General features: G+C 32.5%; 1 protein-coding gene across 3 annotated transcripts in view; it reads right to left on the bottom strand.

The window, feature by feature from the left end:
* Schip1 (Schwannomin interacting protein 1) overlaps positions 1–17,092 on the bottom strand; it is an 879,380-nt gene that overhangs the window by 760,127 nt on the left and 102,161 nt on the right. For all 3 annotated transcript variants that reach the window (XR_011951179.1, XM_072534085.1, XM_072534086.1), the window contains exon 2: positions 6,813–6,834. The gene's annotated coding sequence lies outside the window, so the exon portion shown is untranslated. The remainder of the gene's footprint in view (positions 1–6,812; positions 6,835–17,092) is intronic.

The raw sequence follows: 17,092 nt of genomic DNA, 5'->3' as shown, positions 1-17,092 counted from the left end.
GTAACAAAGAAGCTATACACCAATGTGAATTTAATCATAAATAATCAGCCAGTTGAAAGAGTTACGTCCTACAAATATTTAGGGTTTTGCTTTACTGATACTTATGACCAGACAAGAGAAATCAAGAGGCGAATAGAGATAGCGAGACAATCGTTTGTCAAAATGAAAAAGTTCCTATGCAGCCGGAACATAAATATAAAGTTAAGAACGAGAATGTTAAGGTGCTATGTTTTCTCCGTTCTGCTGTACGGCATGGAAGCCTGGATACTGAAAAAGATAAACATCAAAAACATTAAGGCATTCGAGATGTGGTATTACAGGAGAATGTGGAAAATACCATGGACAGAAAGAGTAACAAATCAAGATATTCTGCTGAAGATGGGGAAGGAATGCGAAGTCATAAAAACCATACAAACGAAAAAACTGGAATATCTGGGCCACATAATGAGAGGAGAAAAGTAGTCTCTGCTTAGACTCATAATCCAAGGAAAAATCTCGGGAAAAGAGAAATGTGTGACGTAGGAGGATTTCCTGGTTGTAAAATTTAAGGGAGTGGTAAGGGCGCAGTTCAATACAGTTGTTCAGAGCTGCAGCCAACAAAGTAAAGATTGCTGTGATGGTAGCCAACCTCCGATAAGAGACGGTACTGCAAGAAGAAGAATACTCGTATTTCATAACATTTCATTTTTTAGGTTGCATTGATTTTCGGAGTGGCTGGTGCGTTAAGAAACGACGAACTATTGAAATTAGAAACAAATAACGTTCAAGACTTGGGGTCAAAGTTTCTTGTCGCAATAAAAGTATCAAAAACACACACAAATAGAATATTTACCATAGTAGATAACGAAGCAAATACCATTCTCAATGCGATCAAAAACTATATTTCTTTAAGATCTACACACACACCACATAAAAGATTTTTCATAATCTCCTGGTGAATCTGTACACTTCTGTTTTAAATCTTTGTAAATTTGGATGTGAGTTGTTGATGTGGTATCTGCCAAAGCCGTTTTAGCATGCTGATCTGCAAGTTCGTTTTCAGGTATACCAATGTGAGACAGAATCCATATAAAGTTAATCTTAGTGTTTAATGTAGATATGTGTTGGTAACAATGATAGATATTTTGTACAAGAGCATGATCGGTAAATGATTTTTTAATGCATAAAATGGAAGCTAGAAAGTCTGTACAAATGGCAATATTTTTGTTTGAGAGGTTAATATGCTTAATAGCCTGTAGGATACTATGCAATTCTCCAGTATGTACGCTGCACAAAAGAGGAATAAAAGAAGTACAAATTAGATTGTTTTTAGATGTGACTAAACAGCCAACCTCCAAATCACTTGTCAAAGCATCGGTGTATAATACTTGATCAAAGTAATTATTGTGTATAATTTCTAAAAATTCTTTTATCATGAGTTCTTTAGGTGTTTCGTATTTTTTTATTTTTTTTAAATATGTGTTCGTTTGAGGGGGTGCATAACCCAAGGAGGAATTGGAAGGAATGGGTGAGATTTGTGAGTGTAAAGTTGATGTTTGTTATTGTGAATAATATAGATAGTATAGGTTCTTGAGAATGAACGGTAAACAGGATTAAGGGGATCAGAAAAGACAGATGCAGCATAGGAAATGAGAAGGTAATGCCGTCTAATCCAGAGGAGGGTTGATCAGCTTCACAGTAGAGACTATCAGATGGACTGGAACGAAATGCGTCTAGACAGAGTCGAAGGACTGTGTTATGTATAGAGTTTAATGATTCTAGATCTCTCTTGGAAGCGGACATATAAGCAATGCTGCCATAATCTAATTTAGAGTGAAAAAGTGCTTTATATACTTTAATGATCGAATTTTCATCTGTACTCCAGTGATATTGGCATAGTGTTTTAAGTATATTTAATCTTTTGTGGCAGAAACTTTTTAACTTAAAAATATGCTGCTTCCAAGAGTGGCGAGAGTCAAATGTCAAATTCAGTATTTTATAATGAATAGCTACAGGAAAAAGTAAATCATTTATAAAATATAGATGGTAGAGGCAATGGAGGCCGTCTGCTAAATTTATTAATTTTAGATTTTACTAAGGATAAAGTTAGACGCAGAAAGTGAGTCCTGTTGATTATTATGATTATTGCCGCTTGCAAAATTTTAGATCTATAGCCGGTTCACAATTTGTTGATAGCTCACTACAAGTTTAACCCTAATTAGAAAACTGAAATACAGAGAGGGTAGGTAATACGATATAATAGTAAAAACCAACCTAAAACTGACGGTTTAAGACGTTTTCGACTAACTCACCTTATATCTGAAGGAATACAATACCTTATAATCCTATTACGGGGGTATTTTGAATGGTTAGATATGAACGACCAGTGTCGTAGAGTATATGATTGAAACATTTATTTGAACTAAATAAATATATTTTTTAAATTGTACTTATGTAAATTGTATTTTTTAATAAAACTTATTTATTTTATTCAAAAATAAAAAGTTTCTTGCCATTTGTAAAAGATACATTTATTTAATTAAGGAAAAAGGCGCCAAATGTCGCCTGGCAAAATTTCCAATGTGTTTTAAATGTATCCATTCTCAGGATTTGAAAAAAAAATGGATACATTTAAAACACATTGAACATTTTGACAGGCGACATTTTGCGCCTTTCCCCTTTAATACCTTACGATTACAACTACTATTACTTACTTTATATAATTACGATTAGAAAACTATTCAAATTCAAAATAAATAGGATCAACTTCGGAATCCGAGTCGTCTTGAGGGTTAATAATTAGGTTAATAATCTCTACGGTCGCATCAATTATGTTATCAAGATCCCACATTTTTTGTTCTTCTTCTATTAGATGTCTTACTGCATCTTTCCAGTTTTGTTTTGTAATATGTTATAAAGACTTGTATAACAATTCACGTACAGCTTGTATTTTATATGACGTATTTTTTCTAGCCACATATCTTTTCATTTGTGCCCAAATGAGTTCAATTGGATTTATTTCGCAGTGGTAGGGTGGAAGTCTAAAGACTGTGATGTTTCGCCTTTCCGCCATTTAGTCAACTACGTATTTCTTGAACTTAGATTTGTGTTGCCGGGCAATTTTTAAAAGTTCTGCTTTTACCATTCCATCTTCGTAAGGCAGATACTTATTCCGCAGCCAGTCAAGAATATCCTGTTTCTTCCACGCATTCGTTAGAAGTCTTTCTACTAGTCGTGAATGATAAGGTGCATTATCTAATACTATAATTGAATTTGGTGGTATGTGTTCAATCATTTGCTCAAAATACTCTTCGAAAACATCAGCTGTCATCTCCTCGTGATAGTCTTTTGTGCTTTTGGAATGAAATTCCAACAAAACATGCTTAACAAATCCTTTTTCACTGCCAATGTGAGAAATTATTAATCTACTGCCTTTACCAGAAGGTGGGGAGATACCAGTAGACCAACCTTCCATAAAGGCTTGCCTGGAGCTTAATATATTTTTATCTCACCAAATTTTTTTTAGAGTATGACCTGAGTTTACCCACGTTTCATCCTGGTAGAAGATGGGCTTTTCTTCAGCCCGGAATTTTTGTATGAATCTTAGATAATTTCTTCTCCAACATCATCTTCTCCTCCCGGTCAATCAAAAGTGATTTTCGGTCTGATTTCTTCCACCGGAAATTTAATTCTTTTAAAAGTTGCCACAATTTAGTTCGTCCGATATGAGGCAAATCCGGGTCGTCTCTAACTTCTTGTAAAATTTTGTTTAGGTTTGGTATTTCTTTTTTGAAAAAAAATCCATGAATTTTCCTTCGAATACCATTTTTGGCAAATTCATCAATTTCAATAGGCTTTTTCCCTCTCTTTAAGTGTTCGTTTGTGTTTGGGTTAGCTATACCGTGTTTTTTTCTTTCTGATAGGAACCTATATAAAGTTGATTCTTCTATCATCACAAACAATCCAACAAAACGAGCACGAGCCAAAGGTACGTAGGTATATGTTCGTAGGTATATGGAATAAAAAATCACTCACGTACTGCATATAATTCGCAAAAGAAATATTCGAGACGCTAATTACTGCCGTAGACGCGGAAACACCGACGAGCCGTAAATTACATGCGATCAAAAACGTACTAAACAAAAAAATTATTTTCGTTCGTAATAACTTCACCCTTTCAAGTTTCGAATATAATTATATTATTAAAAATCTGGGGAATTCCATCTTAATTATCTTGGAACGAATAGTACCTTCGGATATGAATTCCAGGTTTTCTATTAAAGTGATTAAACGCAAAGATTAGTATTGAAATATCCAAAGAGATAAGGTATTCTTATTTACAAAATTGTTAATGGTTAAATTCTTATTTTTATTAATATAATATAATAACCAACATTAGTCGTGAAAGTTTTAATTGTTTTTTTGCTAAATATATTAGTATTAAAATATTATCAATATTATATTTACGACCGTTTTATGAGTTTGAGGCATATTTCGTACTCTCAACAATTTGTGAACGAAGAATGACCACTAATAGTGGTTATTGAACGACCGTGGCAGTATAATGTTAAATCATCGGCATAAGCTACATATTTACTAGGAGAAGATAAATTAAAACAAAGATCACTTATGACGAGGTTAAACAAGCAAACAAACATCTGAACATCAAATCAAAATGAGAAGAAAAATATGAGAATTGTCAATATAAATGCACTTAGAACAGTGGATCGAGTGGACTCGTTTAACTAAATAAAAAGTCTTGCCTGGGTAAGGGTTAAACAGTATACTGAAATGATATAGTCAAGTAAAACAATAGAATGAGAAAAAATATTTAAATAAATCCTGATGTGAAAACAATCTCGAAAAATATGAACGATTACAGAACATGGACCGCAAGCAGTAATTATAAATCTTAATTCTTAAGAAACATCCCTTAATTTAATAAACTATTAGCAAGAAAAGGTTTTTTTTTATTATTTTTAATTTTATCTTTATTTCGAAACTGTTTAACCACAGTATCACCCTGTAAAATAGAACATACATTCCGCTGTGCCCTTTCTGGCTGCTCGATTCCCTTTCCCACATCTTGAGGGATTATCGTTTCAAGACATGGCTTTTCGCCCCGGCTTGGGATAGTCTCTGGATAAGATGAATATGTCCCAGTAGGACGGTTTTCCCGATATCCTACGTTGCCTTGAAAAAGTGAAATCCAATTTGACATTATTTTTTGGTGAATGGTGAACAATGCAAAGTCAATAAGGCTCCCTCTTTCTTACAACTTCAAAGTTTATCTTGAGACTCCTTATTCTTATCGCTGACGAGTTTCCTAACTTGGACTTTTATTTAAGAGAAACATTTTCCGGCTTATCTACTACTTTATTACATGACGGGTTTGGGATTATATCACGGGTTTAGGCCATTTCTAAATAGTATTTCTATGTACTTTTCAATAGAAGTGTTTCCACATACTTATATGTTTTTTATATCTGTGAGATCTTATTTGTAGAAAAATGTTTTCTTAGTTTTCTACCTAATTAGTGCAAGCAATAACTAGGAAAAGTAATACAAAAATCTTCTAAGGCAAATGGTATGGAGTAACGGCAGCTCGTCCCATGACGCGAGCGACGCTTCATCACCGAAAATTTAAGAAAATGCCATTTTTTTATAGGTTTATTTTTAGTGGAGCATTTTTCTTTACAACTTTCAATTTTATTTCAAAGAGAAGTTTTGTAGTAAACAATATGTTATAAAAATTTTAAAACTAATTATTCAATAGTTTTTAAAGAATTTTATTTGTTTATCCCTTTGAGGAAATAAACAATTTTCTGCAACGCAAAACAATAAATAATAAAACTTAATGGTTCTACCATGCTTAAATGAAAGAAGAAGAGTTATTCTATACTAACGTAAATATACACAATGTACATGAGTACCTGTGTCAAATCTACACAACTTCGGTTACAATTTCCACTTAAGAGCATAGGCGCAAAATTTCGGACCAATGCTTTTTAAATGCATTCATTTTTTTTAATCCTGAGAAAACTAACAAATATTTTTTAAAATTTTAAACGCAGAATGAAAGAATACATTATTACCGAGGGCCGAAAGTTCCTTAGAATAAACAAAAAGTTTTTTTGAATGAGATATATAAAATTCAAAATCACACTAATTTTTTTCTTTTTTTCACCCCTGTAACTTATTAAACTAAATATTATAGAAGTTTTCAGAGACTTTCGGCCCTCGGTAATAATATATTCTTTCATTTTGCGTTTAAATTTTTTAAAAATTTTTATTAGTTTTCTCAGGATTCTAAAAAAAAGAATGCATTTAAAAAGCATTGGCCCGAAATTTTGCGCCTACGCTCTTAATGTCGTCTTAATTAATTAATTAATGATTCGTGAAATTAATAATTCTTGTACCGGCATGTAAGTAGAATTTTGGCTTTTTACTAATTTATTTCAATTCAATAGATTATCTTATACCAATTTGTGGGTTTTTACTTTGTCTGCTTCATCAATTTTATTCATATTAATAATTACTGTAATTGTTATCTTTATCAGACAGCACTCTAATGTGGGCTTTGTTTTAATTTAACTGGTACCGTTGGACCTGAAGATGCTTAGCAAAGTGTAGTAAGCGAAACCGGTCGTTTTGGTGGTAAAATTAAATTGATTGTGAGTAAGTCTTATTTTATTTCTTTTTACCTATTTGAAATGGACTCACACAGGCAACACATTCATGATTTAAATATACATCACTTTGAAAAATCTTTACATATCATGGTTAGCATTAATCTCAGTTTATCTTTTGCTGAAGAAGTTTATCAAACTTACCTTGATCGTGTCGAAAAAGCACCTGTAACAAAAAAAATGGTTTATTAAATTTCAAATAATTTTGAATTATCTGTATATTATATTATATATATATATATATATATATATATATATATATATATATATATATATATATATATCTATATATATATATATATATATATATATATATATATATATATATATATATATATATATATATATATATATATGAAAATTACTTAGTTCTCGGGAAGAACCGCGTTGAGAATTTAGTACTCGACGTTTCGGCACCCATTTTGGAGCCATTATTAAGAGTGATACGGTTCGGGGTCTCAATCTGCCTACTCCCCTCACTCGAGACGTACCAGTATCGTGTTCCATATTGCAAGAACTGTCTCTCGGTACTGAGGTCTCAATCTGCCTACTCCTCAGTGTCGAGTGACAACCGGTCTTACCCTGTGTGGCTGCTTTTATACTCGCTGTATGCGCGGGAACGGTATGCGCTGACGTGGTCTGAACTGACGTGGCCTGAGCGGTGTGGTCGGGAGATCGCTGAAGCAGGGGGTCGTCATGTTGCCGGCAATCGTTTCGCGTCATCGCGTGTGTTCAAGCTGTTAGGCCGTTTTTCGATTTCGATAGCTTCACTATATTCTATATATATATATATATATATATATATATATATATATATATATATATATATATATATATATATATATATATATATAATAGGCGAGTCTGCCATTTCTCGCAACCTACATTTCCAGCATTTTCTGTCGAAGCTTTTTAAGTCTCTGGCAGTCATTGCATCTTTCACATCTTCTCTCCAGGACCATCTTGGTCTACCTCGTTTTCGTTTGGTGGCCGGAGTCCACTTTTATATTTTTTTTGATCATCTATTTTCAAGCATTCTCTGCAGAGTGATTTTTGGCTTCAATTGTGTCTATTACGTCTAGATCAATTTCCATTTCCCACCTAATATCTTCGTTACTTACTCTATTGGTCTCTAATTTAATATTTATATTTAATTCTTACCAATCAGTTTATTCAGGGATTGGATTCAATGCTAATCTGAATTTGGTTTCGAAAATTATTTACGGATTTTAATATCAGTTGCCGCTATTTACGTCTATAAGAAGCCATGTTAGAGTTGCTTCCTAAGACAGAAAAGATTTATTTTCACGTTCAGAGCGACTGTGAATATCCGTCTCTGATGATCCCTATTAGGGTGAAATACGTATAAGCGGATACACAGACACACTGTACGTGAAATCAAATCTTAACATTTTTGTAGTGAGAAGGGTAATAAAAAAAGCCTAGCCTTTGTAGCTTTTGACGCTTTAAATAGGAAAGAAATATGGAGTTACTTAGAAGATATAAGTAGCACCAAATTTAATAGCAGCAATTAAATCCATCTATTAGGCGGTAAAAGCAAAAGATATCAGTGTAACCCACCTATTGCACAAACATTTTACGTAATCGTTTAACTGTCGGAAGCATTTTTTTAAGATAATAAAGGAAGCATTTATAATAGTTAGACGTAACAAATCTTCATCAAATTGATCCATTTTTATTCCATCATTTTCCTGTAAACTAATTTTAGGCTGATTAAAAATAATTTCTCGTGTTTGTGATTCTAAATATTTATTTTTCACTGAACTTTCTATTTTAATTCCAAAATGTACCAGTTCCACTTTGAAGAAATATTTAAATACTAGACTACACTTAAGTGAATTTAAAGTTAGGATCTCGACCTCCTCCGCTTGACGGTTAGAGGAGATGAATTATGTATCAATATAAAATTTGTTTAACGTGAATTATGAATGTTCTTTTAAAAAAGACTATTCTAAAAAGCAAAAATAATATAATATTCAGAATAAAACATATCAGACTAATATCAGACACAAAAAAATGTGGATAGTACGTCGCAATTGGTATTGCAAGATTCCAGAATATTCGGTGCTGATAGGCGGTAACCACTAATTGACTTTGCGTGATCGAATATACTGGAATCTAGCGATTATTGTAATATATCTCATACGACAAGTCACTTCTCGCTTGTCTTACTGTACTTTTCTACCAGTTTTTTGGCAAAACATAAAATTAAAATTATATATTAAAAAATGTTCTCGGTATATAAATCAAAAAAATAGTTCAAAACAAATTATTATTCTGGTTTGAAAAGTCAATACTGTAACAATCACAATCATGGTTATAGTTTAGAATTTCATCCACACAAACGCATCAGTCGTCAAACCATTAGCATCCGGTAGCGACCATCATATAAACAAAGCCAAAATCTACTAATAATCCATTTATTTACCCTGCATATACACTGAACATTGCTACATTTATTTTTGGGTGCTTTATTTAACTTTCACGGCGAGCCAATTTCTAAAATTTGCACGGCACCGTCGACCGAACGAAACCCGGAATAAGCCACACCACGTACAAATCTGCACAAATTACGCGAAAGCCAAATTATCTCCAGATACACACATCCACATTGAATGTAACCCTACAACATATAAAGGCTCTAATTTAACACCATTCAAGCCCAAACGCAGTTACACAAACATTGCAGAACGTGAGCTGGATGATACACTCGACATTTATTTTCTAATTCGCTATTCCTCTATTCATTTAGGGGTTTTCATGATCGGTTTATTTGGTTAGAGAAGTGGCATACAAACCGAAATAAATCAAATATTGTTTCAAAAATATATGTTGTTTCTAGTCGGTAATCTGATACTATTTTTAGAATAGTCATGAACTGATCTTTCAAATTTTCATGGATGTATACAACAAGGGTGACGAAGGGTCATACTCAATCATAACAAAAAGTATCTCTTATTAGAAATGAAATCTTAAACATTGCTAGAAAAAAAATCATTATGCTAAAGATGAATGAAGAGCAACTTAAGTTTTCTAGGCTGGAAATATATGTGAAAAAGAATGATGTGTAATATATGTGAAAAAGAACCTTATGGACAAAGAAAGACTAAACGTTAAAAAGTTATCTGTCATAATGGAGTTATTTTGAAATGGTGAATCTGTCTTTTTGAATCCTACCCGGTTTTTATCAACCTGCTCGTTTTAGTGCCTTTCCAGTCTATTTTTTATGACTCTGGCGAGTACCTTATATGTTACATACAAAAAAAAGTGACATCCATGTAGTTTTCTCACAGTGCTTTATCTCCCTTTTTATGAATGGAATATACTATTGCCTCTCTTCATACTTTCGGCATTTCCTCTCACTCACAGATTTTCGTTACAGGCTACATATCCGCGTTATCAGTGCTTCTTCCCCATGCTTAGGATTAGTTCTGCATGAATACTATTACTGCCTGCAGTTTTATTGTTTTTCATGCAATATATTATTTCTCGTATTTCTTCCACAGTGGGAGTCTCCATTATTTCCTCCATGTCGGTAACTTGCCATATCATCTTCACTTACTCCTCATCATTTTCATCTGGTTCTTGATTAATCAGCTCTCTGAAATGCTCTTGCCATCTATATAGCTTCCTCTCTTTATCTCCTATCAGATGCCCTTTTTTACTCTTAGTAGTAATTATGTTTTCTTGCCTCTATTCCTTTTTGTTATTATTTAATTTAATAATAACAAAATGTAATGTTCTTACATTTTGTAATGTCCTTTATTAATGTAATGTTCTTCAATCTCTTGGAACTTTTTATCCAGATCCTTTTTTTTTCCTTCTACACACTTCATTTCTAGTTTCGCCACTTGGTTAGTCCATATATTTTAGTCTTGCCTCTTTTCGTTTGTTAAGGTTTTTTTTGCAATCGGCACCAAACCATTCTTTATCTCTTACCTTGTTTACTTGACCTAACCGCTTTTGAGCTGCTTCCTTCATAGCTTCTTCTTTTATTCCCCCACTCCATTTCTATGTCACCTTGATTTTCGCTTTGAAGTAGTTTTGCCGTAACGTCTGCCTGAAAGTTGTCAGCGGTGCCTTTGTTCCTTAGTTTGGCGTATTTTTTATGTATTATTCTCTGTTCTCTGACCTTCGGGATAGTTTCTCTTAATTTCGTGATCATTAGTATGTGATCGAAATTCGCGCGTCTACCGCTCTATAACTTCCAACATCTGTTACTAATTTCGCTTGCTTGCTTTCCACCATGACGTGATCGATTTGATTGCGTGTTCTAATATCTAGAGCGATCCATGTTTCTCTGTGGATTTTTTTGAAATTTGTATAAAACTTAAGATATCTCAAAAAGTAATTAAGTTAGGTATATAAAATGCTTTATAAAATACAAGGGTATCATATATGAAATATTTTTAAAAAAATATATAGGTAAATATATACATTTTAAAAATATGAGAAAATCATATTTATTTTGTAGTTTATTTTGTGAACTATAGTAATTACCTATAAGAACAAAACCTATTATTTATGTCTTTTGTATACTTTGGGTTTATTTTTTTATGTCTGTTGGTTGCTGTTTTATTGGAAGATCCTAGAAAACTGCACCAAGCTAAGACGGAATAACAATTTATTAAATTTAAATTTTAATTTATTAAATTATAGTACCAGAAAAGGAATAGAATCTAGAAAAACATAATTCAAAAGAATACTCTTGAAAATACCAAAGGAGGATGCGGAGTTAGGTACTACAATGAACAAGATGGTGTAATAAAGATATAGAACAAACGTTAGGAGGAAAAAAGAATGACGTCAAATATGTATTGACAAAAATAACGAACTAGACGGAACAAAGTGTCATAAACTTAGGGACAAAATTAAAAAAATTTATAACAAAAGGCGAAGACCAAAAATTCTATATAAATATAATAATGTATTTGTATATGTCTGTATTCTTTCACGATACTTCACAAATTTAAACTTAAAATGACAATATTATTTAAAAATAATAGTAAAAATTAAAAATAATGCGTTACTATTCTCCAAGAATGTATTACTTTATAAATTCAACTATTTACTAAAAACAAAAACTGTAAGTACGGACCAATCCTTCGAAATGCTCACGTCCAATAAATTCTTGTGAATCGTAAGGTTGTACATTTTTTACAAATTGTGTCAAATCAAATCTAAAAATGAAAAGGAAATACTTAAAAACCAATTAGTGACAAACCAGTTCCGCCTTCTCACTTACGAATTAAAGTAATAGTACAGTCGTACAGTAGGTACTCCTGGTGGGACGCTCATATTAGTACCGCCTTTATTATTGATTGCAATATAAAATTATACTACCAAGTTGGCAATATAAAACTAATATAAATTTATGATTTTAAACAACTACTAATTACACTAATGATTAATATAAATATTTGTCAATGATTTCTGTTAAACTTAACTTGGATACTATAGCGTATTTGTAAAATAAATAATTATTTATGTATTCCTTCTTTATATAGGTACATGGCATTTATTTCCTAGAGATATCAAAATAAAAATGATCATAACTGGTTAAATACCCTGTACAGTAGAGTGAAGCTTCACATTGTAAAAACAGTGATTATAAAAGGAATCTAAATATGAGAAAATATGCAGGGTGTTCATGTTTAAAAATGGTATGTTTGCTTTACTACGCAATTATTAATCTTCTTCTTCTTCTTCTTTTGGCATCATAACCCTGGATGGGTCTTTGCCTGTCTGGCTATGTCCTTCCATTCAGATCTCTCTTGTGCCCTTCTTCTCCATTGTCTTATGTTCATTGTTTTCAGGTCGTCTTCCACGTCATCCAACCATCTCGTTCTGGGCCTTCCTTTTTTTCGCCTTCCTATGGGCTTCCATTGTAACATTTTCTTTGTTGTTTTTGCATCGTTTTGTCTCTGCACATGTCCCAGCCATGACAGTCTTTGACTTTTCACAAATCTTAAATGTCATAACCTTCATTTAACTCATTAACCTCGTCGTTTCTCCTGATTCTCCATGTTCCATCTCTCCATCTTTCTCTTGTACCGGGCCATATACTTTCCTCAGTATTTTTCTCTCGAATGTCCTTGGGCTTGCTTCATCTTTTTTCGGCATTACCCAAGTTTCACATCCATAGGTTACTACGGGTCTAATCAGTGTTCTGTAGATAGTCATTTTGGTTCTTTTGTCTAATAATTTCGATGTCATCAATCTTTTATTAGCATAGTATGTACGATTCCCGCTGGAAATACGTGCATTAATTTCGCTACTTACGGAGTTATTCTGATTGATTTCTGTGCCGAGATATGTAAAGGCATCCACTCGTTCGATAGTATAGTTGTCTATTGTGATATTATTTTCATTGTCAGTTATTCTTTTGACTGTCATATACTTCGTTTTTGCTTCGTTTATTTTCAGACCTCTTTTTCTTGCTTCATGATCAATTTGTGTGAACACTTCCATTAGTCGTGACTTATTCCTACTAATGATGGCTACATCGTCTGCATATGCAGTAATTTGTACTGATTTGGTGTTTATATGGCCGGTTATATTGGTTTTTCTGATGACTGCCTCAAGAACTAGGTTGAATAGCATGGTTGATAGGGCACCTCCCTGTCTTACTCCCATGTTGATGTTAAACAAGGGAGTCAGTTCTCCATCTACTCTGACTGCGGCTTTTGAACCCTGCAATGTCATTTTTATGAGGCTGATGTATTTCTTAGGTATACCAGGCAATTATTAATCACTCGGTAGAATTCGATTTAGCCTGGAGAATAATACCATTGCCTATATTTTTTCTAAATAACTTTTTTTGATAATCTGTATCAAATACCAAAAATAAGGGAATTATCGACAAATGTAGCACTTAAAATCCACCCTGTATATACACATATATCCACATAATTGTATAGAACATAACACAGTGATTATAAAATTAAAAACTCTTCTTCTCTTCTTCTTTTTATATAGACATGACTCTGTCTGTTTTTCAATGTGCCTCTAATAAGTGGTCGTTCCATCGTTGTCATGGTCTTCATACTGATCGTTTTCCTATTGGTTAGCCGTCCTTACCGTCCTTACTGCTCTATTTGTTGTCATTCGGCTTATATGATCGTTCCATTCTTCTCTTCTATTTCTTACCCAGTCCTTGATGTTCTCCACCTTGCATCAAGGTCGTATATCTGTACTTCTAGTACTTTCTGTACTTTCTAAATTTGCATCTCGCTGTTTCTTACATCCTTTTTGTCCTTTCTGTATCAGTTCTTGTTTCTGCCGCGTATGTCATTATTGGTCTGATGACTGTTTTGTAAATTTTTTTGCCTTTCATTTCTTTCCCGATATTTTTATTTCTCCATATTGTTTCATTCAGGCAGCCAGTGGATCTGTTTGCTCTATTCACTTGATCTTCCACTTCAGTTTCGAGCTTTCCGTAGCTAGACAATGTGATGCCTAGATATTTAAACTCCATCACTTGTTCTATTATATGACCTTCCAGCTCCAATTTACTTCTTAGTAAATTTGCTGTTGTAACCATGCATTTAGTATTTTTTGGGGAAATTAACATGTTAAATTTTCTGGCGGATATATTAAATTGGTGCAGCATACGTTGTAAATCATCTTTACTCTGAGAGTAGTATTGCGTCGTCTGTGTTTTTCTCCCATTTCGTATCCTTTTTTAGTTCTTACTTTTTTTATTATTTCGTCGATAATCAGGTTGAACAATGGACTTAGAGAATCTCTCTGTCTTATCCCATTACCAGCTTCAATAGGGTCGGTTAGTCCTTCTTCTACTTTTACTTTTATGGTGTTGTTTTGGTAGATATTTTCGATTGTTTTGATTATTCCTAGAGGCATCTCTCTTGCGTACAGTAAGTGGATAACGTCTTTTAATTTGACCCGGTCAAATGCCTTCTTAAGGTCCACGAAATATAGATATGCTGGTTTGTTGTATTCTAATGATTTCTCTTGCACTTGCCTCATTATATGTCTGTGCATGAGCTTCCCAACCTAAAACCTTGTTGTTCTTCTGCTAGTGTTATAATTTCATTCAGTTTATTTGTTATCACTTTGGTTGTTAACTTTAGTGTTGTGTTTAATAAATTAATTCCTTTGTAATTTTCCAGGTCCGATTTGTCGCCCTTTTTGAAGAGATGTCTTAGGATGCTTGATCTCCATTCTTGAGGAATTCTGTTTTGTTCTATTATTTTTTGGATTATTTTTAATAGTTGTTTGGTCAGATCTGGTCCTCCGTACTTTAGGAGTTCGTTCGGTATTCTGTCCTCTAATGGTAATTTTTTATTTTTTAATTTTCTTAATGCTTCCTTTACCTCTTTTTTCTCAATATTTATTTCTTCGTTTGTCGTTACCCATCGAGCAAAAAGACAAAAGAGGGAATGTAAAAGTAGTGGGGGCAAAAATATTGTTAGACAGGAAATGCCATCTTGATAGGCCACATTAAACAAGGAAAGAGAGACTCTTTCCTTGTTTAAGAAATCAAATTTAGTTGGGTTATGTTATTGTTGATGTTATTGTTTGTCCCAACTGGCACATGAAAGATTATTTGTATTTTCTATTGAAGTTTTTTAACAATTGTTTCACATTTTAGACTATTATTGTTATTATTTAATTAAAACTTTATTATGTTCTAGTGTTAAAAAAACTGTATTATGTATTAATATTATGTAATATTAATATTATGTAATATACCATCAGAAGCCACTTTTTTGGTCTTCTTTTCATAACGATTAGATTCCCTCTTTTGTCTTTTTGCTCGATGGTCGTTACCTCTGGTGTTGGTGGTTCATAATCGTCACCTTAAGCAAACAGGGATCGAAAGTAGTGTTACCTTCTGAATGTGTTTCGTTTTTATTAGTTCGTTCGTCTCTTTTTCTTTGTCCTCTGATCGTTCTCCATATTTCTTTTTGGACATAGTCGAATGTAGATATAAGGATCGAATCGTTTTATAATGCCCCTTTGTCCGCTTCTTCTCGATAGACGATGATAAATACAATAAAACGTTGAAGTTGTGGAGTAAAAATATTGGTTTTATTGACAGCTACTGATAATTACACTATAGGTGTTAGTTAGGTAACTATCTACAACAGACTGCCCTCAAATGAGCTCAAATCCCCAATTTATAATCTCACAAATAATGTATACCTTAGCACAGAGGTTATTGCTTCTATCATACTAACAAACTTCGAACGATGAGCTTACAATGCAATTTAATCTAGGCCGTAATGGTAACACTTAGGAAGTTCAATTGGAAAATATATTATTCGGCAATTTATTACGTTGTAGGTGAATGAACTAATTATTAAAGTATTACACGATATGTTTTCACAACGTTTTAATTATACACGGTGAAACTATAAAATATTAAGAAGTTAAGAATAATATGAGATTACAAATGAAGGGATTAATTTGTGATTGAACATGTTGGCCACTATATAACGAAACAGACGACCAATAGAAAATATCTAAACACATAATATAAAATATAAGATTTCTTTCTGATATATATTAAAAACGTACATATAAACTATTTATATAGTCTATCGACTCTCGAGTAGCCGTTAGAAAGTCTTCTGACCTGCTATCATATAATCATTTCCTTTTTCCTTCCTTATCTGTGCTTTAACCATCGTTATCCATTTATTTGTCTGTATCTTCCTGGTCAGTTATTTTGTAACGTTTTTAATTGCGTAAAGAGTAAATCCCACCTCAACCATTCAGAAGCTTTAAACTCTTATCTATTTTACAACAACCAGATTTTTAGACTGACAGTAATTGGTTAGTACTTTATACGTGAATTTAAAAAGTATTTTGTACTTACAGTCGAGTAGGTTTGTAATTTTATAGTCTTATCGTAGGTACTTTGTATCACAGTGACAACTCTTATGCCACTTTAGTTTGAAAAAAAGTTCGAAGAATTCTAATATTGGAAAATTCCACAGAAGTTTTTTCAAACACGTTCTACTACTATTACAACTCTGGAGTCTTGAAGTTACAATTAAAAATAATTAGTGTAATTTATCGAATAATTAAAAAATGTTTTATCATTTAAGTTGGACCAAATTGGTTCAGTGATTTAGGAGATTAGCAGAAACGAACATGGTTGGTGGGACAATATATCATTGAATGAAAAATTATGTTTATATATATATATATATATATATATATATATATATATATATATATATATATATATATATATATATTGTTATGTTTCTTCTTTCCCAACCAAAGAAAAATAAATAAAAAAATCCATCGAAACAAAAATTTCAAGATATCAATATAAACAAATTGTATATACCTAGTAATTTAAGATAAGAAGAAACGACCTTTTTCCGTTTCAAACAAAATTATCAAAAAACTTTTGTTTAGAATTAGAA

Source organism: Diabrotica undecimpunctata, chromosome 6, assembly GCF_040954645.1.
Source record: "Diabrotica undecimpunctata isolate CICGRU chromosome 6, icDiaUnde3, whole genome shotgun sequence".
Taxonomy (NCBI): Eukaryota; Metazoa; Arthropoda; class Insecta; order Coleoptera; family Chrysomelidae; genus Diabrotica; species Diabrotica undecimpunctata.
The sequence above is the reverse complement of the archived record's forward strand: the minus strand, read 5'-3'. Positions and strand labels throughout refer to the sequence as shown.